At 46.7% G+C, this 26,581-nt stretch overlaps 1 protein-coding gene and 1 long non-coding RNA gene across 3 annotated transcripts in view; one reads left to right on the top strand and one right to left on the bottom strand.

Annotated features, from left to right (window-relative positions):
• ZFHX3 (zinc finger homeobox 3) overlaps positions 1–26,581 on the bottom strand; it is an 813,079-nt gene that overhangs the window by 253,532 nt on the left and 532,966 nt on the right. The window lies entirely within an intron of this gene.
• Positions 19,508–24,546, top strand: LOC109283231 (uncharacterized). Its single transcript, XR_002090314.2, has 2 exons — positions 19,508–20,597; positions 24,221–24,546. It is a non-coding gene; the product is annotated as an uncharacterized LOC109283231 (long non-coding RNA).

The following is a 26,581-nucleotide window of genomic DNA, read 5'->3' as shown; positions in this document are numbered from 1 at the left end:
CGTTCTTTTTTTTTCAAATTAGTGAAAAGAAACCGGCCTTGGAACTGCGGCAGCTCGTGGATTAACCTGTGTGGCTTGATTACAATGGAAAAAAAAGAAACAAAATAGGGCATTTAAAAAAAAATGTATATTATTTGGTTGCACTCTCCATCTGGCTAAAAAAGGAACAAGGCATCTCCCACTGCCCCCCAAACCACATATTTAATCCATGTGCTTATGTCAAACTTAATTACAGCACATTTGGCATAAAATAACAATCCGCATCCTTGGAGAGGGGAACTTAAGTAGTTAATATGCGTGATTGAGTGAAATTGCTTTGCTGAATGTTTATGGGAAATCCAAGGCGAGTGAAACGTGGTGATATTTTAACCACTGACACGCCAGCTCTCCTCTTCAATACTATCTCCAGCGTGGGCCCCATTTCCCCAGACCTGACACTTGCAAAGCATCTGTGATGGGGCACTCTCCCTGAAATGCTCCCCACACAACAACCCCTTTGCATTTAAGACATCCACCACCTTCTTAGTAAAGGTTTGAAAGTCAGTAACCTCCGAGGAGCGAGTCATTCTGCCTCCTGCTAGGGGCTTGTGCAAGTGGCACGCAGGGGCTGACCGAGCCCCGGCAGGGCACCGCTCCCCCAGAAGAGCGCTGCGACAAGTGCACGTGCAGCCTCCAGGCGCGACGGAGGAAGGTGGGCACATCTCTGCTAGCTAAGGAGAGTCCTGTGAAAAGCAAGGTAATATCTTTTAGTGGGTAAATATCTTCTACTGTTTGGTAATCTCTTTTACTGGGTCAAGTGTACAGTCGGAAGAAAGATTAGATAAGCTCTCGGGCACAAATGGCCCTCCACCAGGTCTGGGAGAGGAGCAGGTGACACTTATGTTAAACAGCAGGAAAAAGAGTTACTTCTTCTTTTGAAACCCCATTACGTAAAGGAAAATAGTCAGGGGAGGAGCGCAGTAAACGGGTGGAGCAGAGACACTGTCAGAAGGAGCTAAAGACCACGTGCAGAGCAATCGGTGTCCAGGCAGGTTATGAACTTCGTGGCTCACTCAGAGATGGAGCCTGGGCAGTGGCAGCTCCCGGCCGTCCTTCCCAAGTCAGCATGCGGGCCCGCTGCGCTGGACCCATCTTCGTGGCGCCGTGGGGCTCGTCTTCTGCAGGGGTTGTGTAGCTTTCTCTCGAGTCCACGGCCCGTGAAGTCTTTCAAAAGTGTTCTCACACTGGTGGCTGGGCGTTTCTGTCCTTTATCACTGTTCAGCGAGCGCTCATTATAAAGTTTGCTGACTGATTAATAGTTTTCCTGAGGGCATTTGGTGCACTGATTGAGAGGAGATTCTTGACAGCTATAACCTGAAGTCACCCATAAAAAAACCCTACTCCAAGAGCAACGCCAGCACCCACAGCATCCCCACATCCTGGAAGTATCAGGGTGGCTCACAGCTACCTTCAGCCTCCCCACTTAACCCGGTGCACCTCCATTTCAACGCTGATTTTAGGGCCAGAATTGACCACAGTCTCATTGCCGTCATAACAGGCCTTAGCAGCTCACCCAGTGACTCTGGCTCCAGAAGAGCTACAGGTCTGATGCTGGAGTACCCGAGACCGACACCGGTTCTGGCTTAAAGACGCCAAGTGAGAGAGCATTTACCACGTCGCAGTGGCTAACTTCCTTCTTCAAAATCTACACCTCATTTTCCATTGGAATCACCAACTTCAACTTGCATCTTTGTCGTCTCGCATGCTGACACGGCCAGGCCAGTCTGATATCCCTGTGGCTGCTGAAATGCTAATGCCCAGCATTTCAGCAACCAAAATATGTGGTTTGCAATAGGTGCTGCTCAGCGACTGCAGCTTTCGATGCAGGTACCATCTCTGCTGTGAAAAATGTCCTGACTCTACTGTTGCTGCAGATTAAATTTTAATGGTTTACTGGACCTGGGGTGGCTTGTTAACTCCATTGTGAATATAAGGCAGGTTGCAACAGCCTTTGAAATATGGGATGGGAGTGAAAAATCATAAGAAAGTTATTCTAGCAAATAACTGAACCTGGAGGGCTTGCGCTAGAGTTTAACATTATCATCTTTAGAGTCATCTTGTTAATAAAGTCTGGGCACTAACTCAGGGTATGTGAGTCTTGTGCTTGAATGATGCCGATATGGGGTCAGTAGCAGAATTAGTGGAAACACTGGCTGTGCGGTATTCGGCATGTGGATCAAATCCAGTGGCATGTCTCTGCCTTTTCAGACTGACCCCTGCTGCTGCAAACTCTGCCTAGTTTTTAAATAAGACAGGGGGTTGGAGAAGGGCCCAGCCAAAATAGAAATTATATTTATATAGTGAGAAAAGCAACAAGAAGAAGATGACAGGCTTTATTAGCAATCTTTCTGAGTGGGCATGCCTTTCATTTCTGTGCATGCTTCTAGCCCGGGGGTCTTGCTAGCCTGTCTGCTGCCACTGGCTCTGGCTGCAAGGGTGTCAGAAATGCTTCCCCATTCATGTGCGGCCACATTTCTCACCATACTATCCTTACCTTTGTCACCTCCAATTGATGTTACCTTAATGTTCGGTCAGTGTAATATTTAATTGCATCCAGTGCTGAATGCAACCCGTCTCTTACTAAACATGGCTAGTATTTGTATTCTGTCATTTGCTCTGCTTCCCAGTTGACTTACAGGTTATGTTTAAGGCACTGGCTTTAATTTATAAAGCAATAAATGATGTGGGCCCTAACTGCTTTTAGACTGGCCCTCTATTAATGCAGTTTTGAAGGCAAAGGTGATCAGGAGGCACATTTATAATAGCGAGCTTTTTAGTTTCCAAAGAGAGGTTATTAGCACCGCCTTATCATTATGAGTGCCTCAAGATCCTATATTTCATGGTTTTTAGGACCTGCTGCTTTGCCTGAAAGAGTAACAAGTTTTCAGTGAGGTTGTAGAGTCAAAGCTGGACGATTTCTTGGCTTAGCACTGAAGCGATGTGTAAATTAAGCAATGTGCAAATCTGTACACGCACCAAAAAGTTAGTGTGCAAAACTTTAAAACAAAAATCTCCATAAAAATACAGCGAGCGCACAGTACATTCAACGTGCTGGAAAAGAAAGAGGCTCAGGGCCAGACTGTCTGACCCTCGGCCAGCGTGAAATAGGCCGGGAGGATCAAGGAGTCTTCCCTCTCCCTTTCATGCCTGCTCGATGCAGCTGCAGCGGAGAGGCGACGCAGGCCTGGTGCCGGGCCACGTGTCCTGTGATGATGCTCACCCCAAAGGTTTGGGAGCTGGGACCCCAAATCCCTCTCTGCAGTCGGGGGCAGGAGCTGAGGACAGTGAAGCCCCCTCCAAAAGGCTGCCCTCCCGCGGTCCTCGTACAACAGAGCCCCTTTGCCATCACCGTCAGCTTTATTGTCGCAGGTTGTTTAATGGTATGGACAGGCACATTTGTGAGTGTCCTTGTTAAAGGAGTGTTCCTCGCTGGCCTATACAGGCACGGCTGCTGCGTGACAGATAATGGGGCTCCTGAGAGGGGACGTGATTTCGGAGGGACCCCAGGGGCTCCTACAGACGTGCGGGAGCCGGCTCTGCAAACCCAGCGCGCCGGAGCAGACTCGATGAACTGCGTCTGTTGGAGCACAAAAATAAAGGCGCTCCAGCAGATGCTGCCATCACGTGCATCAGCGTCCCTGCACCAAAAAACGGCGGTGAGGCGCTTTGAATGCAAGCCCGTCCGATGAGCTGTAATGCAAAGCACCCTGCTGCCATTTTTCAGAGAGGCGGACGCTGATACACGTGGCACCCAGGCCCTTCAATTAGCGTGGATCACTAATTAAAGTGCCCCCTCCCAGAGCACGTGTCAAAATGCCCCAAGCATCCAGGAAAAGGGCATTAAAACGGAACAATCTGCTCCTCCCTATTTTATCCGATACCTGCCCCCGTGCCAACAAGAAACCGAAAGCCAAACTTGTGTCTAGGTACTCCTATGGCCGTATCAGTACAATTGCTAGTTGATTCGTAGCCAGATTCATCTTCACAGCACACCACGAACCGTTCGGGAGGACCGAGGCCGCACCATCGGTCGGTGAAGCTGGGGCTCCTGCGTCCCAGGCCGATGCCTTATCTATCGCGGCACCCTCCTGCCTGCCTCGATCACTTTGCAGGCCGTTAGCAATTACGGAGGCAGAAAACCAAAGACGTTGGCATCTCCCATTCCTATTTTAATCAGTCCTGGCTGTTGCCAAGTCTGATGCCCTCCTGCGCCCTGTGCCGAGCGCTCGGTCCTTCTTCCCATGTCTGCCGGACGGATCCGTCTCCTCTGACAGATTCCAGGCAGCACTTTCCCATGCCATCGTCCCTCAAAATAGCCGTGTTCCTCATATTTATAGCAATGCAAGGCTCTATGGGCCAAAACGCTTGCATTTCCACTGGTTTTGTATGAACTTACCCCTCACTTGCGGGCCGTGTCTTCATGCCGCTGTGGGGTGTGTGGCGGGCGGGGGAGCAGGCCATTCAAGATGGTAGCTGCACAGAGCAAGGCTGCTTTGCATATTTACTGCTCTATAAAGCTGGTTTTCTGAGAGAGAGAAAAAGACAGAGAAAGGGGTTTCTGTAAGTAGCTGGGACAATGAGAACAAGGCAGGCACTATGCCAAGCACGGGATGGCTGCCAAAACACATATCATTAGCTTGGACCAGCTATAAGCAAGGAAATGAGAAACATATGTTGGAGAGCAAGGTTAGGAGTGAGGGACTATGGGTCAGTGACAGTCGTCCGAAAACTTTTCCCTTGTTCTTCAGCTGTGGCCCGATGGTGTCAAATGTCATTCTGACGGCCTTCATTTCTCATGGCGGTCGGGATTATTTTGGCTTAGTTGTTTCTGGCTTTTTTTCTCTCCCTAATGGGAGTTATCGGGAGGAGGAAGAGAACAGACAAGGCAGCCTTTGCCATTTTTTTTCACAGTTATGGGAAAATAACAACCGTGTTTTCTGCGATGCTCTCGCAGCTCCTCGGTGTCTCCAGGACCGGGGCGCTGACGCTCTCGCTAACAGATAATTCGACGCACCTCGTTGCCTCGGACTGAAGGCCTTTGTGCTTCTTCAGAGCTGCGCTTCCCGAGCGCCGTGGCATGCCCACATCGGAGCATCCATGCTTATTTGATCATACTCACAGTTTATTTTTAACAGTTTTGTCCTTTACCTAACCTGGATGCACACGGTCTCGCTTTTCTCCAAAGGCGGCACCCAGTTGATTTGCGAAATCCCCGATGCTCGATGCTCCAGCCCATTTCCCCTACTCCAGCACTCCTTTTCCTTTGAGGTTTCACTGCCTTATCCCTCAAAACTTTGGTTTTTCCCCACTTCCCAGTGTCGAGATCTGCGTTCCCTGTAACTCCCGCATGAATGAATAAGTAGCACAGCCGATACCCCAAAGGGCTCTTGCTTGGCTGCTGCTCGGCGCCTCCAACTCCATTAGACGGGGATTCCTTGTCCTGACAGGGCCGTGCCCTGCTTCTTCAACAGCCTCACAAAAGGTCCGAGGAGCACAAGAGCTGAAAGTCTGAACATTTGGGACAGCTGGACATACTCTGCACTGATCCGCGCGGCATGGATGTCACGGCTCCTGACCCTTTCCAACGCGACCCTGCTAGCTATCCACACAGAGAGCGCTGGTGCCTCAGTCGGTGAGCGTAGGCATCTCCCTCGTTTTGCTGAGGGTTTTTCCTGTCTCTCGTTTCTTCCTGGCAGTCTGATAAGCTATTCTCTCCAATCGGCAGGCAGACACGCTGACGCGCACAGCGGTCCTACAGCACGTCCATGCTAAGGCCAAGGACTGAACAAGGGATCTCCGACTCCCAGTTACCCGCCCTAGTCACCGAATGACAATCCTTCCTCGCATGCAGTCGTGGGATTTCTTCCTTGAGCTAGTCCATCGTATCTTCGTCTTCTCCTCCTTCAAAGTATCTCCTCAAAACACAGCTCTTCCACGTAGACTCAGGTAAAAAATGGCATTTAGGCCCCCAAAAGTTCACTGGGAGTCTGGATGCCTAAACAGGAGTTGGGTGTCTAAATGCATCTCGACTCCAGATGAGCGATAGATGTTATGGAAACCTCTCGAGTAGAGAGAGCACAGATTTCCCAGAAGAGAAGTGTTGTCATAATCAACACAAAATTCATCGAACTAAGAAAGATTTCTGCCAAAATTCACCATGTACTCACTCCTCTTTTGTTGCATCCTACCTCCCGTCCTTTGCCAGTGGGTTGTTCATTTAGGTTATACGTTATTTGGAACAGAAATCTTGATGCCTTCGTTGTTTGGAAAGGGTCAAGCACGCTTTGCACGGTACAGCAATACGACCCAGTAGTACCACACTGAACCACACGCCCGCCGGCACGGTGCCCCTTGCGATAACGCTGGAGTACTCGTTCATCCAGTGGACCGCCAGTAAGGTCCCGTTCACCTTTTATGCAGCTCAGTACGTTGTGGCTGTGGGGAAACTCGAGGCTTGTTTTACCGCCTCTGACTAAGGACAAGAAGCCGTGCGCTGGTCAAGCGACTGCAGACCAGAGCCACAAACGGTTTCCACCTCTGTGCCCACTCTAAAGTTGCCAAAAAATAGTGCTTACATTGCAACCTTGGTCATGCAGAAAGTAGAGCTACATTCAGCCTTAAAAACAGCCCTGCTATCCTCCTGAACAGGCTGCTAACGGGGGTGCCACCGCAGAGCAGCACACGCACAGGAAGCCAAGAGACAACTTGCCAACAGGGAGTTTGACCAACTCCCGACAGAAGACCCCATGGCATAAGACCAGGAGGAACCAGGTCAACTCTTAAAGGATCTACCTCCGGAAACACAAGTGAGGATTACTATTGCCATCTCCTGGGAACTCAGGGCAAGCAACTTTCTCTTATTACCCAAGATCCACAAACGTGGCAATGCAGCGTGTGCCGCTGTCTCTGGCCTTGGCACCATCATGGAGGGCGTTTCTGCCTACGCTGGTGCTATCTTACTGCCAGGCACCGTTGGAGCATCCAGCTATTTGAAAGACACCGCAGATTTCCTAAGGAAACCAGGACACACTGGAGGCATACCTCAAGAAAATGGATGCCAACCTCAAGAGTCGGGAGAAGCTGGCTGCCGACCGACCCCAATCGTGCCGCAGTCTCAACCAAGTGGCAGCCCATTTTGAGGTAAAGCCTCATGCCTTCAAAGTGCAGAAGAAAGCGCGGAGGTAGGAAAAGGAGAGGAATGCCAGCCTGCCCCGCGGGGAGATCTGCAACTCCTGGGGACTGATCTGTGGTTCAAGGACTGGCCCTTAAGGCATCTCACGACCCATCAATGAGCCGTGGTAGAGATCATCCTCCGATTGAGGTTGCTGCCAATAACGACAATGACCGAGGGAAACTAAGCTCCACTGACACGCTTCCAGAAGGCACTCTATTAGCTCCCATGGGTGTCACACGTCTGTGCGCCAACATCCCCCAGCAGGATGGGCAACAAGCCATAAACAACATTATTCCCAAGGAGAACACCGCTTCTGTGTCCATCGCACTCTCCCACTTTGCCCTCACACAACGCGTTGAGATCTGGGGACTCCCCACACCTACAAATGAATGGCGTTGCCGTAGGCACACATCTGGCCCCGCAATATGCCAATACAGTCACGACAGACCTTGAAGCCTGCCTCCTCTGCAGATGCCCTCGCTTCCATCCGCGACACCGAAGACGCATCGATGACCCATGCAGCACGTGGAAAGGAGTCTCCTGACAAATCCCACCAAGACTTTAACAGCTTCTAGCCCTGCACCAACCTCCCTCTGGAATACCTTGTCCGACAAATCAGTTTTTGGGAAAGTTTGCAGCGAGCCCGTGGCCACCCCCTTCTATCAGACACCAACCGGCTCCCCATGCCACCGGCTTTCATCCTGAACTAGATCCACTGCCCGTAGCCAAGCGCTGTGCTGCGACCGTATCTGGCGACAGGCCTCACGCCGAGCCCATTAACCATAAATACTTCTGGTTAGACAAAGGTGGTTTTCTGGCCTTGAAATCCTTTAAATGAACACTGCGGTTTCCTAAGGTTTGTAGGGAGATGGGGGCTTGCGGTCACTCTGGATGTACACCGACCGGTATAACAGGCGCAGACTCTGCCCCGTGGCGAGCGGCTCCGGGGCAGCAGTGGCATTGCTGGGCTGGATCGGGCAGACCTGGCGGTCCCTCCACCCTGTGCACCACGCTCGGAAAATACCACAATCCCCATAGCAGACAATGATGGCGTAACCTTCACAAACGGCAATTTTTTCCTTCTCCTCCCTTTGTTTTTAGGCTTGTTTCTGAGACCATGGAAGAAAATACATTTCACTTCATTTTTATGAGACGTTCAAAATGCTTAATGAGGTTACAGATTAAATGATACCTTGAGCACAGCCACTGGAGCAAAGCATATCTTTTAATCTGTCAGCCTATGAATTTTTAAGGTCCTATAGAAATGAAGATAAGCAAAATTATTTTCCTTTTCCCACTTGGGCATTGAGGCAATCTGCAGTACAGGGGATTATTCATTAGCCAAGTGAGGCAACAGGTGACTGAAGAATTTGTATATAATCATTACCCCCACATCCACTGAAAAAAACCCCCCTAAATCTCTCTTCACAGGACCGTGCAGCATCTGATTATAACAGCTGGCTTCGGTAGCCAAGTGCTTGCTCGAACGCCTGCAGATGTGAAATATTTCCAAATTCTCCCTTAAAATGCACTGTGGTTTAAAAACCCACAGTACAGCCCCAATGAGGCTTGATACATTATGACTGCCCTAGAAATAATGAAAAGTGTGATTTAATGAGAAAATAATCATCAAGTTGGTCTTTCAGCCTAAGCCATGGTGAAGATCAAATACAGCATACCTATCCAGTTTCATCATCTCCATAAAAGTGAGTCAAGCAATCATTTCCAATTACAACTCCCATGAAGATGAATAAAAAAGCAAATATAACTTCTCACCAAGATTTCTGAATCTAATGAATATATCTCAGAAAGTAACCTCTGGCACAAATGGTGCCTTTTTCCAGATTAGCTTCTCTCCCCACTTGGGCTTTGATCCAACTTGCCATTTTTCTTTAGATAAACAGATACTGTAAAATGTGCAGATGACACAGATTGGGGGTAGTAAATGCGACAAAGACAGGTTATTGATACGGAGCCATTTGGATGACGTCGTTCCAGGGTCACAATCCAATAACCTGCTTTAAAATCACCAAGAGCAAGAAAACAGCGGCGAGTGCCTAGAATGCAGGTTGGAAGATGGGAGCCTGTCTGGAAAAGCAGCGATGCAGAGGAGGATCGGGGTCTTCATCGACTATCTCTTGTCCAAGCCTCGGTACAATGCGCGGGGCACAAATGAATACGGGCTCCGGTGCCAGAACACAAACCTTGAGCATGCGAGTCTTAAGGGGCTCAACTTCAGCTTACCGAAGGGAAGACGAGGGGTGACTCCGTCACACTACGTCACAGAGAAGGTGTCACATCACATCATCAGACTTTGACCGTGGGTGTTTTTGCCTTCCTCCATAGCAGGAGGCCAGGATGCCTTCCCATATTCCCCCATGTCCTGTGGGCCGTAGGCACTGGAGGCCCCTTGGTTTCTCCCGTTCTCTGCCCCTATCATTCAGTTTATTCTCCCGAGAACCGGGATGTTTTATGCTATCTGTAGCATACACATGTATGGCAGGGGGATCTGGGTGAAAACGGATGGCCTGCGATATGCAAGAAATCAGACTAGACAGCGTATTGGACTTTTTCTGGTTTCAATGCTATGAAAGGATGAAGAGACAGAAGAACTTCTTGAAGCCAGTTCCCCTTCACTACACGCACAAAGCAACCTAAAAAAGGAAACAATAAATATATCCATGTGGATGAGACGCATCAGAAAGTCAGATGATATAAAGGATGAATAATCATATACTAATTAGAAGGCATTTGGATAAACTAGACTGTGCTATTAATAAAAAAATAACACACTTGAAAAATATTTCATTTTTGTTGGTTGATGGCATAGGTCATAGCTAATAAGGGCTTCTCTTGATTGGCTTTGTGGTAAACATTGCTGCAGTATCCTACACCACGATCGTCAAGGAAAGGCTGGAGAAAAGAGGAGTCTTATATTGCACTTCAGATGTCACAAGATTCAAGCTTATTATCCGGGTCTCTCTCAGTACCGATTTCCAGGCAAGAAATTCTGGGCTCCAGCTTTCCACTTCAAGCACTTTAGATAAATATAATGCACACACGTATCTCCACTGAGATCTACATTGGAAATCTACTGAAACCTCGAGCCCCAACTTCCCGTCCAGCTTGATCTCTGTCATCGCCTTCCCTTTGTAAGTGTGAGCGAGGGGGGTTAAACCTGTCCCTGGCTGCAGGTACGCGCGTGTGCACGCGTGTGTGCATGCTTAAAATGAAGGACTTAACGTCTCATCAGTCTATTATCTGCTCTGATTTCGGCAAACGCTAGATGAGGTGGTTGTTTCCCTCGGTTTAAACATCCTGTCCTTTTAAAGGTAAAGTCTACTGACCTGTGACCACAGCTGTCTTCCACAAATAGTGTCAGAGAGGCCCAATTAGTGAAGTGGACTGAGAAAAATCAAACAGAAGCTATACATAGAAAAAAAGAAACAGAGTCCAGCTTTTACTCTGACTGCTTGAATTACTGCCATGTTAATAGAAGACTATAAATCAAGAGAGATATTTACTGATTAAAAATTACAGACTTCTACAAGATATTATATAAACAGCGCTAAGAAAGAGGCATGCAAAGGCTGCAGGACGCTGTTTGGTATGCTTTCAATCTTACCTACTTATTTCTGCATTCAGCCAGCTCTGATTGAGGGGTTTGCAAAGAAAGTAAGTAACTTTAATCAGCTTACATGGACTGTGCATATGCTTATTGGGACTAGTTAAAAGCAGGAATAGAAAATGATCTAAAAGGTTCTGATTCATTCAAGCTGGAGCCTCTTATTTCATTTTTTTACTTTTATTTCAACTTCAGCAGACTGTTTATTAGTCACATATAGTAATTTGCCAAATTGGTGTTGATCTGTGGAGAAATATTATAGGCATTTTATTTATTATTTGTTTCGGTGTGCAGATATTACGGCTATTTAACTGCTTACTTCTGTGCACGTGCTCATGGTGAGATCACAGATGCTTTGCGTGGTGTTCTTCATAGGTAGGTGGGAACCTTCTTCCTATTGCTCCATGTTGGACAATTAGTGTGTAGGAGAATATAATGGAGGATATTGGAGGCAAATGCAAATTAGCTCCTAAGAGCATCTAGTCTGCTTCCAGATGATGTATGTTCTTCCCACAAGTATTAAAATAATCACTCCAGAAAGCCTGTACGATGGGATGAAAGATGCTGCGATTACAGAGCCCAAACCAGTCTCCATCAAATGCAGCTCTTTATACCGGTGCCTCCGAAGAGAGGGGACGCCGAAGAAGAGCGTGATCGCTGTCCTACGGGCGTGTTTCAGAAAATAAAACATTACAAATAGACAATGATAGTGCTAGGACTGTACTGCTCATCCGGTCTCTATAATGCCAGACATGGGTTTCAAGATTTAGGCGCTGTGACTATTTTCTAGAGTCTAGAAGAAAAAGGATTTGACGAAAATTCAGAATAAAGAGGTTAAACATCATCGTCTTGGTATTTAACTTGAACAGAGAGTCAGCACAACGCCAGTGTAACTTTCCCAGGTTCCTCTGCATGGAAACTACGGCCTGACACGCGCATTCGCCCCCTTCTCGAGAGAGGCGCAGGCTGCGCTCCCGCGGCAGGGCGCTGCTGGCTGCTCTGCATCACGAGCCCGCCGCTCTCCACCTTCCTCCGGAGGTTGCTGATGTTACAGGTCAGGCGTCCCGCACTGTCTCGAGTCCTCAACAGCACCGAGACTCTTCCAGAGGAAGTTATGCTCAACTTGCTAGTGGTCATGCTCGACTGCTCTTTCGCTCTTCCTCTGAATCGCTTCCAGTGCACACATTTGCCTTTGGATGAAAATGCATCTTTAAGACAAAGAAACAAATGACAACCTCACCAGAAGAGAGCCAGGCTGTACCACAGCCTTTTTTTTAAAAGACGTGTTGGGAGCAAGCAAGAATTAGTTGGATATATCAAGCGCCAGGGGTGATGGTTACAGCCAAAACGATCCCAGACAGCGCCAAGACTGGCACTTTGTGATTGCACGCAGCTGGCGTGTCGAACGTACGGTCCGCGGGGCTGGGAATTCAGCACCTGGGCAAGCGTGGCAGGCCTGCTGCCTAAATCCAGGGCCCGGGCCCCACGGTGCGTGCATGCTGGCGGTGGGCTGCACTGACTCCAGCACCCACCGCTTGCCCTCGTGCCACTCACCACCACGGCGTCCAGATCCTTCCAAAAGGCCCGGGAATAGAAGCTTCTTTTTCCGCGCCGAACTGCTGTCGAGACCGGTTTGTTTTGCTGAGAGACTGGTTTTGATCTCACAGATTCACCGGCCCTAGGTGGAAGACAAAGACTAATTCTCCATGCATAAATAATGCCATGAAAACCAGCGTGGTCTTGCGGACAGATCAGGAGACCGGGCAGAAAGAGCAGGCTGGTACTTTCGGCTGCCACTGACCTTCTGTACGATTTGGGGCAAGTGTCCTTCTCTCTCCATACCCCTGTTTCCCTTTCCAACCTTGCTTAATATATGCATTTTGAACATAAGCTATTTGGGATGGAGATCATCTTGTACGATGTGCTTTTACAGGGCCTAGCACACAAGGGAGACTCCGGTTCTGTTGGGGGGTCTCTTGGTGCTATGCTAATCCAGACCAATAATAGTGATGATGATTACAATAATAACGATTTATTAAGCCAATTCAAAGATATCAAATATATTTTCTTTTCATTTTCTGTACATTTTTTGTTCAATTTTATCTCTAGTAGGCACACATAATAGAAAAGGCATTTGAAATATTTTTCTCATTATTTTACAAATTATCTGCAAATAGGATCTTCAGGGACAGGACTATGTAGAGTGAAAGGAAGGTGTCATTTGGGGATATTTTTGACAAAAATTTGGAGAAAGTCTGTATTTAATGCTGGGTATTACATGTGCAGAAGCAAAACTTCTGTGCCGTAGAAGTACCTGTCTTTACACTCGCACTTCCAGAAGGATTCGGCATTTCACTGGATGCTTGTCCTGTTCTCGTCTCGCTGACGGGCTTTAGCAACAGGTTTAGGACACACATTTCTTAGGCGTTGATACTAAGAGGGATCCAAACTCTTGAGGCTGCATGTGCAGAGACTGGCATCAATTCAAGTTAGCTGAAACCCCTTCTTTTATGCCATCCGCATTCTTGGGCTCCCATCGGCAGCCCCGGTCCCCCAGAGCTGGCTGGCACGACGGCCTCGAGGACGGTTGCTGGCAGCCTGAGGCCGGGCAGAGACCATGGTTTGCGGGCTGTGCCCCGTCTCCCAGCCGTGCTTCTGTATGGGGTCGGGAAGCGTCAATGTAAGAGCTGCTGTGCTGGGCCCTACACCAGCCAGAGATTTGCTTGATGTAGAAACCCTGCTAGCTGATTTAAGTCATCTGCGTGGCATGGCCAAGGATTTGGTTCAGACTCTTCTTGCTGGACTCCCCTGAACAGCAGCTCCCAAGGCCTAGCCAGCAACGGGGGTCTGCCAACGACTCCGCTCCAAACAGGACAGTTCTCATTTTGATGCAGTAAAATGCAGCTTGTAGAGAGCAGGACGACATACGAAGCCCTTGCATTTCGGAGCTGCTTTTCTCTTCCGCTCCCGCTCAACTTTGCTGCCACAACAGCTGACGAACACGGTGGTGTCATCCAGCGGACTCACGTAAGGAAGGATTTTACCTTTCCATTTAATTTTGGTCAGTGTATTTTAACTTGTCATGTATTACAGAATCAAACAGAATATCTGTTGGCTTTTTCAAGACTTAAGAATCAGAAATTAAGTCATCTGAACCATTTAAATGGACTTGTATTTATTTGTACCTATTGGGGCCGCTAGATTTTTGCACTGCTCATGATGTTGGCTATTGCAATTAAGAGGGCCAGAAATAAAGCTGCAGATTAAAAGATTTAAGCTCTCCTAATATTCTGGGTTACTTAGAGGGGCTGAAGGAATCTGGTGTGATTTTTAAGCACTTCACATATTCTTAAGAAGTATTTTGTGGTTTTTTTCCCCCAAAAGAAAGTTTTAAAATCATACATCTGATTTTATGACTGGTCTGGAAGGGTTAGACAGGGATGACCCGGCCGAGCAGGGGTTGGCCCAGATGACCTTTGGAGGTCCCTTCCAGCCCTAGTTCTCTACGATCCTGGGATCTGTAGTTGCTATAGTAACTACGACGAGATGCTCATTTAAGGAAAAGGAATCCTTCTGCAGATTTTTGTCAGCGGTTGAAGTCCATGTTAATGGTCTGAAGTTGGTTGACACGCTTCTAATTTATTAACGTTCAGCTTCTACCTTGAAAGATCAGCGGGATGTTGACAGTTGCAACTAAAGGTGAAATTAAATTAATCGTGTGCGACTGCCACGGTGACTAGGTCATCTGAAGCTAGGGTTACTTTGCACTCGCTCCGCCTGCTCGAGCCTTTTGGACTAAAAACAGTTGGAAAAAATAACCCGGAGGTCATTGAGAAGGTCGCTGGTAGCAAGCCACGCTCGGGCGACACGTGTCCCTGTAGACGGGCAGCTTATAACCCCGAGGTTGTGGACTGTGGGAACATTTTCCCAGGGCGCTGAACATTAGGGTCTGAAGATATAAAAGTACATTTCTTTGGTTAAAAGTAACCACGTACCTTTCCATTTATTCACATATACTTAAGGTAAGGCAGCAGAGAAGTGGGGAAAGCAGTAGGAGAGGTGGATTTATACTGACAGTCTTGCTTAAGCAGCCTTCCTTCTCCTTATTGTTTGTTTAATCCACTGAACTGGGAAATTAACCTCTAAAAGACGCGGATCTAAAAAACCCCTAGCTAAATAAGAATGGTAAGTTTGTTCTTCAGACGTGGGCATCGGCGCTAGATAAATAAAGCAGTCATTCTTCATCCGTGTATAAAATCCGCGGCAGGATCTCTCGCTACGATAAACACTGCGCGGGCATGCTGGGGAAGTTGCTTTTCATCTGGCGAACGACACCAGGAGGCCCCAGGTACCGGGACCCCGGCAAGGTCACACACGGTTTGAATGCACAGTCTAGCTCCTTCACACAAACCTAGGAGCCGAGTTTGCTTTTCCTTCAGACTTGTTTCTAAGAGCTGCAGCACCTAGGGGAACTATAAATAGCTAGATTCCTAACTGGATTTGATTTCTTTCTTTATCTATTTTATTCACACACACACGCGCCCGGTTATAGCACAGACACTAATGCAATCTGTTATGGCCTGTCAATACAAATACTAAGCATGAAAGAAAGGGTTAAACATAATGGACCCGAGGCTTCCTGCGAGCGGACTAAAGCAGCCGCTCCCGTCTGGGTGCTGGAGTTAATTGATGGCTCAAACGTCTGCTGTTTGTCAAGACGGAGACGAGGAGAGGAACGGGACGGCGAGCAGAGCAAAAGTTTCTATCTGTGCAACTGCTCCGAAATACCCGGGGGACCAGCAGCAAGGCCCGCCTGCAACGGTCTGCGCTTAGCTTCTGGGATACAAGACGTTAACGCTGGCGACTCTAAAGCTAGCGGGCTGCCAGGGGAAAGGTCCAGGGAACAGGCAATGTATTAGAAATAAATCGCGGGTCAGAAGGGAGGAGATGTTTCTTGGCAATTGGGTAAAACTCAGCGGTATCTTGACCTGCATTTCTTAGCGGACTGCCCTACGCCCAGTTTTGGCCACTTCTGTTCAAGGTACACAAGACTCAGAAAACTTTGAATCTGTGTCAAATTTCTCTCCCATTGGGAAAATTACCGATTGCAAAGCCTCAAAATCTGTTATCGTTCAGCAAAGAGGCACCTCTAAAAGGTAGCGGCCTATCCTCCTAAGTAAAAGGAAAGATTAAAGGAGAAGAAAGACAAATTGACAGAGTAGGGTATGGGCATATGAAGCTCTGTGCAAGAAAGTCAGCCATCAAGGTATGGATTTAACTGTTTCTGGATGATATTACTGCCGCTAGCAGTCCCGTTTTCTTCGCGGCTACAGGAAACATCATTCAGGACGTTCAGACGGTGGAAACGCCTGCTTCGGGAGAGCTCTCTGCAAGTCCTAAGACTCTGATATCTGTCAAGCAGGCAGGAAAGTGCACGCTAGTCCCTGAAATCTCTAACATGATATTAGGATATGGAAAGGAGAAAGCCAACGTTGCTCTACGACTGTATGTAATATTGCTACATGACTGTACTTGGAGCTAAAAGAGGCTTTTTTTTTAAAAAAAAAAAGATAATGTAGTCTGTCTACTAATTAAACTGTCTACAAATTAAATATCTTCCATGCTTGGATGCATACGCATCTCGTGTACAACCCTGCACCGGTGCAGGCTGGGGATCGAGTGGCCAAGCAGCAGCTCTGCAGAAAAGGACCTGCAATAAGCCGAACAGGAGCCGGCAGTGCGCCCTTGGTGCCAAGAAGGCGAATAAAGAGGATGGAGCTGGACTGTTCTCAGTGGGGGCAGATAGCAGGACAAGGAGCAATGGGCTCAAGCAGCAGCAAGGGAAGTTGAGGTTGGATATTAGGAAAAACTCTCACGAGGAGGGTGGTGAAGCACGGGAACGGGTTACTAGAGAGGTGGTGGCATCTCCATCCTTGCAGGTTTTTAAGACCCAGCTGGACAATGCCTTGACTGGGACGAACCCTAGTTTTCTATGATTCTATAATTCAGTTGGCATCGCTTTTCACAGGAAGATTTCACTATTTTTAATAAAAATTCCTATTCTTGGATTTAGCTCCATACTAGGATTTTGCTGCACACACTTCACTAAAAAGCTGAACACCTTTCCCATGTCCACTGTAGATAGGCCCGGAAGTCCGTCATGGCATGCAAAAACCCAGCCACGTGGGCCCTTTACTTTGATATCAAAATATTACCAAGACGATGAAGAGTGAAAGTATAGGCCATCTGCCAACCTGGCTCCCTGGCTATGCAGTGAAAGCCCCTGTCTTTGTAGCCATCTAACTTTTCATCTGTCGCCTAAAATATTTTCTTAAACTCCATTGGCCGGATCTACTCTGTTGCACCAATTTTCTGCCAAATTATACAATGAAGCATCAGGCTCTACAGGGAAAATCTCATTGATATTGAAATTATTCTCAAATGCAAACTATGGTAGATGCTATTGTTTATAGAAAAGTACCAATTAGTGTCTGGGAAAATTAATATTTTGAGATTTTTCTATTGGGTTTCTCCAAGGGAAATTGTAATTGGATATCTACACAAAAGGGAGTTATAAAAGGAGAGAAGGAGGGAGAGAGAAAGCTCAGCAACATTATTAAACATCAGGTAGAAAGACAAAATACAATTGTTGAAAACAATGTCCTCAAAATAAAAGGATCTACTTTTGGCAAGGATATAAATCTCTGCAGATATTGGGCCAATGTCTGGACAATGGACAGAATCAATGGGTACCAATTGTTTGAGTTTAATCTTAATAACTGTGCAGTAATTTGAGATATAACGACATTTCACTGCAGAGGCCAAAAGGAAAACAAGGAAACTCACACATGTAAAAATATGCTATTGTGAATTAATTATTTTTAATTTTTTTTATTTATTTATTTTTTTTACAGTGTGCCCCACCTCATTCAACAAAAAGATTTTCATATAGATTATTTCCACTGGCACTGCAATCACATGAATTACTTCTCCTTACATCTGTGATTGTACCACACGCTAGGGAAACTACAGCAACTGCTTTCAACAAAACACCAATGATAGGGATCATTTCACATTTTTAGCTTCTTTTAATGCGATGGAAACAGTTGGAGGGAGAGGAAAGCCAACACCTTGTGATCGGCAACATCTTCAAACTGCCATCATCTGCTGTGCCGATCACATCACCAGTGAGCCACGGGCTACGATTTGAGAACATCTGATGCATGTTTATAAGATGTCATTAAAACAATTAAAGAGCATGTAGGCATGAACTACGATGATTCCTGATTTACCTGGAGTTTTTCCGGGTGTCCCAGAGGTAATTACAAGATTCAGGGAAGACCTGCCCCACCCACATGTCTGATTCGAGCTTTGGAAAAAAGGAAATAAAGACTGTGCCCAGAGACTCCACGCCAGGGTTTCCGGGAGACCCTGGTTCGCAATTAGTTCAGTGTACCTAATCTGGATCTCAGCGTACACTGATGAGGCGCCCCTGGTCGGGAGGTATGCACGCACTAACTTCACTGAGTAATAAAATCACAAGTGGTCTTGGAAGGAAACGGCCTCCATCGTAACCCACCTACGCAAGAATATGTCCCGGTGACTTTGACACAGATCTTAACTCACTTCGCAATTTCATCCTAAAACAAGTGTTTGCCTTACCTTGTGGGTAAGACGCACTACATGGGTGAGAAATCTTCAAGTAATATCTTTACGAATGAAACAGATTAAGAAAAGGCTTGTCTACACGTGAGACATCTCTTTGGGGCAGGATAGATGACATGAAGAAAACACTGCACCCCGGTGCGAATAATAAATACTATACATTTCCTCTACTATTAAAGATGTAATAAAAATGAAAAGGAAAAATAAGGAAACCTCATTATTAAACACAAGTTTTTACAAAGTAGGTACTGCATTTATACTCAGAGTTCGTCCTACTTTGAAGTTTTCTGTTTGAATGGTATGTTTCCATCCTGTGTTAGATTAAGCCTGAGAATTCAGACCATGTTGGTAACTCTAGAAATATGTATAGATAATTCTGAAAATGGAAACTATTTCTGTGCTTAGAAGAAATTCTGTGGGAGTGAATGTGTTCACAGCTTCCAGGCCAGGAAGACTGACCCTTCCAGATCTTTAAAAGGTTGTGGAAAGACTGTAAAAATCAAATCAAACAAAAATAGACAGAGACTTTCTTACAGTAAAGCTGCTCTGAAAAGAAGCCGAAAGACTGAAGCCTGGTGGGTGAACATGCATGCATGCACAAGAAAAGGCATTTAAAAAGTACATTACAAACTTAGTATGACGGTATTTACTTTTTCTCTCTCTGTCTCATTTCCAGCTCGTTCTTATCAGAGTCCTGTCAGTCCCAAAACTGACATTTTCCTGTCCTGATCGTTCCTGAGATAGTGGACAGGGATTTTTTTTTATTAGGTTGATGCGAACAGCAGATGATCCTACAGAGGAACGTCAAGGACAGTTTGGAGTCCTAATCCCTGACCCTCCCGCCCTTTCCTAACTAACTATTGACATTGAACTTAAAAAGCTTCAATGCTGAGACGAGATAATGAATTCTGTTTGCTTTTAGTGCAAAAAGGGAAGAGGTCCAGAGTGGGAGAAATGCAACGGCTCTCGCAGGAAAAGCTCTGCTAATGTGTTAATATTACTTAAATCTTCTTAGGCCTGAAACCTGTTTAGCAATAAATAAAATTCAGGAAAAGTAGATGTAGTTCTCCTGGAATACATGTTGGCGGGAGGGAGAATATTATTTAGAAAAATGTTCTAACTTTTTTGACACCCCAACTTATAAACTTGGCAGAATTGCATGCTGATTATCTCATGAGAAACATTCTGGGCTGAAAAACTCATTAGTCCTCTCTATTCCCCTATATTACATTCTCTGTATTCCTCTATATTACATTCTCTATATTCCTGTATGTTGCTTTGATTTTTTTCTTTCTATTTTTTTTGTTCTACCCTTTCTTTGCCTGTCGTTCTCATTGAGACAAGACCTCCATAAAAATCTCTTAATGTAATGGACCATTTCTGAGACGTGCAGGAAGCACTGATTTCTCACCGCTCAGCAGTTTAGCAGGAATACCTTCCCGCTCAATGGGTAGACACTCTGAGGAACTCGCTGCTACAGGAGGTTACTAAGATCACATATTTCGGTAAATAATGACCTATCTAGGGTTATAAAAGTAAATCAAACTAAGAGTTTTGGGGACAAACCCCTCAACACTAGTTTACCCTTGCTGGGGATGAGCATGGAGGCATTTGCATGGAGGCAGATTATACCACCTCGCTCTGCTGTCCGGTCTTTGCCCCTTTTTTTAAGGCCACGTGAATTAGGATGGTACTATGGCCCCATGTTCCTACAGGTTTTGTTTTCAATCCCAGAGGTCTTTCCTCCCGACTGTCCGTCTCTCCGGGAGTCGCAGAACGACAGGAGAAAAGAGGTGCTCATTTGTGCATCAAGTCAAGACTAATGCTACAATGAGTTTAGGAAAAATTTGGTTTAAGCAAAACTGCAGAGCATTAATTCACCTGTCATTTATTTAAGGCATCCGAAGAAGGAAGAAGGAAAGGCTGGGCTGTGGCAGGGAGCCAGTATCAATGGGGGCTGAGCCAAAGGAAAGGCACGAGGGTTTCACACGCTGGCCGCTCTCCCTCCGTCGGGGCGCTTGGCAGGCGCACCCCTGTTTTCAGCCTCCTCTTTCTGAGGACGACGACTCGTACGTACTGACGACTCAGAATCAGGTACAACGTAATACCAAAGGCATTTTAAACAGTCTTCAACTCTCGTTTAGGCTGAGATGGAACTAATTAGGATGACTAACGATCTCCTGATGTAGTCAGCTGATAGTTGATCATTTGGGTCACACTGGACAATTTGTTGACTCATGATCTTTGCTGGCAAGGAGCTGCTTGTGGAAGGAAGTGAAACAGCTGGTATGTCTTGACCTGTCCTCTGCTTGGTCCTCATTATCATGGGCGCTCACCATTCAAGGACCACTTTTATGCTGATCAAAATATATCCTTTTAATCAGAGTGCAGAGGTTACATGCATGCATCTTGCCCGCCTAGCTTGGTCTCTGTCCCGGAGAAGTATTTACATACTGATGTTGAATGGCCTGAAGGAGACTCATTATTAAATCAGACAATCACCTTCATTTTGCTAGTCAATTATTTTTTAACAAGTGCTTTGCAGGTCTTTTCCAACAGGTTTCTTACTGTAGAAGTACAATTAGAAGTGCTGAACTGACCTGGCCATTTCCATAGCTATGGTGCTACATGCCTATTTAGCTACAGCATTTTCAGCCCCATCTATTGCAAAACTGCTGCCGCCCTCCTTTCATTCAAGTACCTCCTCCTCTTCACTTCCGCTACTGTACCTTTAAGAAGAATTAAATCAGCAAACAACCCACCCAAATCCTCATGGGCCACGTGTGGCTACATTGAGCATTCATTACTCCTGTAAAACTTGTTCTTCCTCACCCTTCCTCCACTTTCATGTGCCAGCTCGAAAATCCCCACCGCGAGTTCTTTAGGTCAGAGATCTTTGCACACTTTTGGTCACTGTAAATGTATTAAAATAAAACAAACTGTGCTCTTATGACCATGAAGCTTCAGTATTAAAATAAAGGTCTCATACATGGGCTTTGGATTGGCCAACAGTGGCTACATCCTTTATTCTCCCTACTTTGCCCTCATCTGTTGGTGATTTGACAGCAAAACTCAAAGCAGCCCCAGTAAATACATTGCATCACGCTGGAGATGGCCGATAACATCTAAAGCAGCCGCTCTCGGCGGTCGGAGGCAGGACACTGAGCTCGATGGACCGTGGGTCTGACCTAGCATAGCCCTTCTTATGGTCTCCAAACAACTCCCCAGCACCAAGGAGGATGGAAAAATTGATGCAGGGGTGTTTAATCACTGATTTTATAAAACGCTGCCCGCTGCAGAGCGAGCCCTTGTGAGCATCTGGTTTCACTTGCTGCACGAGACAAACGGGAGGGCTTTTCTTGAACCCTTTCCCATTCTTTTTAAACTGTGAACCTATGATCAGGACAGAGGCTAGCAGTCTCACCAGAAGTACATACCACGCGGTAACACCCCTCTACTCTGATTTAACATCCAAGGATAGCCGGTACTTAAATGTGGAAGGGACTATTCAGCGGGGTAATCGTGACCCCGAAGTCTTTGCAGCCAGTATTTTCCAGGATACAGTCCCCCATCCTATAGACGTAACCTGCGTTCTGGATTCCTACAAAATAATGGATCGATTTAAGAAATGGTCCTGTTGATTTCTGAAAACCTAAGAAGGGGTTTTATCATAGTTTAAATTCTCACTGAAACGCCCCGTTACAAAAACCCTGTCCTGATATCACACCATTCCTAGTTTCCTATGAGATACTAAACAGGGAAACAATCCAGCTTTTGTTACCGTGTCCCTGAAACATCCAATTTAGCCTCTCTTCCCACTTTAAAAAATGTTGAAATTCTCCTCTGTCCCCAGTGATTTTTATTTTACCTGATGTCGTTCTTCTTGATCGAAAACGATGTGCGTCTATTTTTATATATATGGTAAATTTGATGTTTTAATATTATACCCTTTTAAATTAGACATCAATTGATGGTGTAGCACCCTAAGAGCGTTGACGCAGGGGCGGGGGGAGAGGTGAGGCTGTTTGTAAATTCACAGTTAATCTGTATTTCCGAGAGCCCATCACTAAGGGATTTAGTACAGACAATAACGTTATTGTCCCTATGGCCATCTCTACCTGAAGAAAGGACACCTGTGATAAAATTTGGATACTGGGACGCTGCAGAGCGGCTGTTCCTGCGTCCTGCGGAGACAGCAGCCGGCACTCGGGCTGCCGGGAGCAACCTCACCGGAGCCGGAGGGATTTCAGGGCTCCCGCGCAGGACGGGCTGTGAAGAGCTGCACAAGGAACGACGTCCTCGTGTCGTTAAGTTACATAACAGTCCTTTCCCTTCTTCGGAGGCTGAACAGATAACGAGTCCCATCGTCCCTTTTTGTGTTTCAGAGTAATTTTGATTAGCACCACGAGTGAGGCCAAATGAAAAACTAGGAGGGAGCTGAGGCATGACGATGAGTACTGATTCCTGGTGACGCCATTAAAAGAACGGCTTTATCAACTTATTAAAAAGTATTTACCCATTTGGGGCATGTTTACCCTTTTCTACCAATTGTACAGACAAGCTGGACTTCGTCTCCCGTTTCCGTGATACGGGCGCCTATTCAAGTAAAAAATTAAAACATATGAAGAACCAGCTCCGCTGAAGTCAATGGGAGTGTCGTCCTAAAAGCTAAAATGAGTTTTGATTCTGTTAAATGGATCTAAATAAGAACATTAATTGACTAAGCAACTGTTGCCTGGGCTAGCTGCAGAGGCTGGTTTACGCAGAAGTCGAGCCACGGCTCCGGGGACGGCAGAGGTGTGTCCCGGTCCATCGGCAGACGCCCCCCACCAGGACGCGGGGTTCAAAACCAAGGCGACAAAGAACCGATTTGCAGAGGTGCAGCTCCAGATTGACTTGTCCTAACAGCAGCAGACGGGGATCGTGCAGTTGGGATTCAAATCAAATGGGAGCGGGGGAGAGGTACAGAGAAATGACTGAGCTTTTTCATATATGATCTTTTGGTTTGAAATGGTTATTTGTCAGCTTTCTTCGTGCCCTGACATATCTATCCACCCCGACAAAAGAAAACCCAATGCTGAAATACAGCTCGCTCTATCATCTCCCCCCAGACCCCCTGATCAGCATAATTCATGGTAAAGAGGGAGAAAAATATGCCTCCTCCTGTGGATGTTTCATCGGGCTTCTATGAGCTTCATAAGCAGCCTCTCTTAGAAAGGGGAAAATGAAACAAGACATATTTCTGGGGTTGTCAGCAGGTAGATCCACTGGTTTTGTGGTAAGTAATCTCTCTGGGAGGAAGTCTTTGCTCTGATGTCTGTGTTGCATGTTCTGTGGTTCCCCCCAGCTGCACCAGTGCCGGGCTGTTCACTGGGAGAGGAGGCAGTGATGATATTGCTTCTAACAACCAGACTGAAGTGTAGCCCGAGGCGATCTTCCAAAGCCCCCTCCAAACAGCCTCTAATTAATTTTTATCCTGCCACTCCAATGAGTCCCAAGAGTGCAGCAACCAAAACAACAAAAAAACCCTCATCAAGTCATTCAGAAAAGCTTTGACGGTAACGCTTCAAGATTTTAGACTTCCAACCAGAAAATGGCGCAGGAGCTTTTAAATCTGGTTTTCTTCCCGTTTGTTTGATTTCTTTTCTTTTCTTTTCTGGTGGTTGTAAAGTAACACCATACCTCTGGCTAACAAGATATTGCCCTTTCCTTTGCAGGCACCTGGAAGTTCGTCGCAAAGGGCACGCTGAGAATTACGCTACAAATCACCGTGTCCAAGGATGAAAAGAGGCCCCTCCAGAGCTGGGCTCAGCACCTCCGCGACGTCCTCCTTTCCATTCAACCACAGGCCTCTCCCTCCGAGCGCAAGCGGTCTTTGGGAGAGGTGGAAACAGAAGCAAGGAACCACAAAGAGGGATTCTGGTAACAACCATTCAACCTCCTGACCTCCGTCTTTGGACCCTTGGCTGGCAAGAGCGCACGTGAATTATCTAGATGTCAGATACAGGAACTGTTTTCTGAATCCATTAAAAAGGTCTGCTCAGGTTGTCACACTCTTTATTATGAAGGTTGATCATGCTTATCCTCTCTTTGTCTGGCAACAGTGTTGATTTAGTTGGCAGAAAAGCTGGGTGAATATTGCAGACAGACTTCTGCGTACGCGAGCTTGAATTGAGCAGCGAAGGTGCTCTGTCATGCTCCTGCCCCCTCTGTGTTTACTTTCTGCCAGTTATTTATGCAATTGGATTGCACCGGCACAAATTTCAGGACTGCTAGCATAAACGTTTGCAAAAATTGAATTTTAAAGGTATACACGGGGAGGAGACAAAGGAGCTGACAAGGCTGATGGCACTGACAGAACGCAGAGGGAAACGTGAATGGAGACCATTGTAGCGATGGAGCCGGGAGATGAATGACGGGGACTTTACGGCAAGGACATGAAACTTTAATTGTCTGCAGAGAGGCAGGGTAAGTTAGCAGGGGGCTCGAGAGGGCGTGATAGCATGGCAGGGAAGAAAGATAATGTTGTCAGAGGATATTTGGCCTGATCGGAGGACAAAGTGGACGGTCAAGGAACTGGGGAGGAGATGGCTGTACGTTGCTGTGTACACGCGCACACAGTGCACAGGCCAAGTCCAGACTTGTACACGGCGGCATACAGCCATCTCCTCCTCGGTTCCTTGACCGTCCACTTTGTCCTCCGATCAGGCCAAATATCCTCTGACAACATTATCTTTCTTCCCTGCCATGCTATTAAGCTGCTGTTTCAAGCCCCCTGCTAATGCATCTGTTCTTAATAAAAACTAATAAAACCCTCCTCCCGGCTGCCCCCCACCCCCCAAAAACCCCCCAAAAGCAGAGAGATGTTGTAACACCACATCTTCTTCACCAGACATCCTCTGCTCTGGGGCTCCTAGATCTCCCACCCCTTCCTTCTTCTGTTCCAAGTCTCGTGTCCCTAGATGAGGCCAGCAATGACAAGCTCCCACCCCAAGAGCCAAAATAAACGTGCACTTTGTTCTGTATGTCAAGGATACCAACTTCTGGTGAAAGTCAACACGGGGAAATGTCAAACCGCATTAAAAATATTGGAGGCTTCTGCTTTTATAGACTATTCATGGGTTGTTTCGTTGGAATAAACTATTCCCAAATAATTATTTTTGATCCCACTCACTGAATCCAAGCAGTTCATCAAGAAATCTTACCCCAGGCATTCCTAGGACAGGGATGTAGTCCGCTCGGGACGAGCACGCGCTTCGGGAGGCAGAGGCTCTCCCTGGTGAGAGGTGGAAGCTGGAGCAGGGCAAGAGAGATGCCCAGCTGGTGCCACCCTGGCTGCCCCGGGCGTTATAGCGCCTCCGGTGTGAACACAGCTCCTCTCCGGGGACACGCAGATGAAGCGCTCCGCCTCGACAGCCTCAGGAGACGGTGGAAACAAAGCAGGAGATCCTGGGAGCCGGGCCAGCTAGCAAGAGTACTATGTCCTGCCAGGATTTACCAGTCCCGGACCAGGCTGTGTGGGCTCTATTTTTCTATTTTTCATTTTGAGCTTTGGACGCCTGTCTTTGTTTCTTCTGAGCGCTCCAAATTCAGTCCCAGAAAGTCCCTTCACTGGTAGCCTCACCATCCTTGCCTCCTTCCATGCCCCTCTTCACCCTTCACTCTTTCCTCATTGCACTCAATGTCCATCTTTGCCTTCTTTTACTGTTGCATCTATTATCTTTCCCATTCCTATCATTCCTCAACATCCTGCCCATGATAAATATATATATACATAAAACCAAAAAGTCCAAATATGGAGTTAAGCCTCTCCCTGCTTTCTCCCATGCTGACCTCCCCTGAACACATTTAAATCTCTCCTAAAAATCCACTTCTATTATCTTGTCTAAGCAATCAAGCTGATGTTAGCCCAGGAAGTGGCCAGGCATCACCTTGACCGCTCCATCTACATATCAGACACACAAAACTACATAAAAGGACATTAACTTACAAAGTCAAAAAGTACTCAAGGGTTAGCAAATGCCAGCAGTGAGGATCCCTATACAGCCGCAGTTTGTTCCCCTTGCGCATACATATCG

Source organism: Alligator mississippiensis, chromosome 10 (genome assembly GCF_030867095.1).
Source record: "Alligator mississippiensis isolate rAllMis1 chromosome 10, rAllMis1, whole genome shotgun sequence".
In the NCBI taxonomy this organism is placed as follows: domain Eukaryota; kingdom Metazoa; phylum Chordata; order Crocodylia; family Alligatoridae; genus Alligator; species Alligator mississippiensis.
This window is presented reverse-complemented; position numbering and strand designations above follow the sequence as displayed.